The sequence below is a fragment of the Triticum aestivum genome, chromosome 6A, assembly GCF_018294505.1.
Source record: "Triticum aestivum cultivar Chinese Spring chromosome 6A, IWGSC CS RefSeq v2.1, whole genome shotgun sequence".
NCBI lineage: Eukaryota > Viridiplantae > Streptophyta > Magnoliopsida > Poales > Poaceae > Triticum > Triticum aestivum.
The window spans coordinates 617,822,949-617,824,765 of record NC_057809.1 but is presented as its reverse complement, the minus strand read 5'-3'; the positions used below and the strand labels follow the sequence as shown (position 1 = coordinate 617,824,765).

At 50.6% G+C, this 1,817-nt stretch overlaps 1 long non-coding RNA gene across 1 annotated transcript; it reads left to right on the top strand.

Annotated features, from left to right (window-relative positions):
• Nucleotides 1-638: 638 nt before the first annotated feature.
• On the top strand, nt 639-1,219 carry LOC123131447 (uncharacterized). The gene has a single exon (XR_006464178.1). It is a non-coding gene; the product is annotated as an uncharacterized lncRNA (long non-coding RNA).
• Nucleotides 1,220-1,817: the final 598 nt, after the last annotated feature.

Below are 1,817 nucleotides of genomic sequence, written 5' to 3'. Positions count from 1 at the left end.
GAAAAGGGTTTAACGCTTCCCAACTTATTTTGCATACCCGTGTTCCAAACGATGATTAACACGGGCTTTCAATGATAAATTTGCTTTGTTGCATCATGTGCACGTCAGACATATACACACCCGGCCCCATCGAATAGGACGTGTAGTTCAGCCAGGTACCTCATAGAACAACGACGGCCGAGATTTCAGTTGATTTGACGGCGACGTTGTGGCATGCATACAAAAACAAGGAGCTCCACCATGTGCATGTAGTATGTGACAGTGCTTTGCAGGCCGGCCAAGTAATGAACGAACCAATAATTAATTATTCAAGCACGTTCTGCTCGTGCCGGAAATGAAGGTGCAGAAGTAGGCAGCAAGATCGCGGGATGCCTAGATTGGCCGGCTGAGCAAAATGCGTGGCACGATGGAGAAAGACAGGAACGGGCGGAGGTGGCACCACCGAAGCTGTGGGTGTTGCTTTGCTCGTGGAGCAAGCGAAAGTGAGTGAAAAGTGAAGGCAACCCAACAACTAACCGCATACCTGCAAGGAAGGAAGAAGGAAGCTACCCATGTCTACGTACGCGGGCGGCCAGTGGCCGGCCGGTCGCGTGCTCCACCGCTCCATCGCCGGCTTTATATAAACGAACCAAGCTGCCTGCGTCTCCCTCGCATCGCCACAGTCCACAAGCACGGCAAGCAATCAGGCGCCCGATCCAAGCTTAGCAAGCTAGAGACGCCACCCGTCGCTGATCCATGGCCTCCGCCGCGAGAACCTACGCAGTCGTCCACTTCGCTGCCGACGAGGCGGCCCCGCCGGAAGCCTTCCACGTCATGCGGCTGCAGCGGCTGCGCCTCCGTCGCGCGGCCACGGGCTGCCTCGACCCAATCACCGAGGAGGAGGACTCCGATGCCGACGACGCCCAAGTCCCCGCCGGCTCGCCCAGCACCCACGGCAGCAGCAGCAGGAGCACGAGAGCGGCGGTTCTTGCCCCAAGCCTTCGATAGGCCTGGTCTCAAGGATACCTCGATTAGTTAGACACGCCGAGTAGTTGATTACTATAGTACTACGGACTAGCGAGCCCGTGTCCTCTGTATCTCGTACAGTTCATGCATGCCCCTGTAGTTAGTCCATCGATGTAATGAATTCGTGGGTGTTAGCAATTTTGCAGTCAATCGTCAACTAATTGTACGAATTGCTACTAGGAATTGAACAAGCTTCGACTTCTTACCACGCATACTCCACTAATCTACCACCATGCTCTGCTTTGATACCCTGCTCATCTTAACCTAGACTCTGTTCTATATTCGCTATCATCGCATTCACTGTGCATTTTGCGAAACTCGTGTCCATTACGGCAACGGCAAGAAAGAGAGAAAAAACACGCAACAAAACTCAGCGAGGCGCCAATTCATCCTTGAGATACAGGAGAAAGTACCTGACCCAACCGGCACAGGCACCTATCATCATCGCTTTACACTAAGCCCATGGAAGAAAACATATAAACTATTCCTTTCGTCCCGTAATGTAAGATGTTTTTTGACACTAGTGTAGTATCAAAAAAACTTATTACATTATGGGATGGAGGGAGTAGCATATCTTCAGTATCAGTAAAAACATGCTTTAATGTCTGGCTAGGTGGGATGGGGGCTGGGAAAGGGATATTAGTCCCAGTAGGAGTTGCTGCTATCTTTTGGAGTAACTAGAAAGCTAGAAATTCAGCTTGCTTCCAGAAATTTTGGCCATCTGATCCTAGTGTTTTTTTTTCAGAATGTCACGTTGGATTTTCCCAAAAAGGCTAATGAATGGAGTTCTTTGCATGTGAACAAGGACGCAA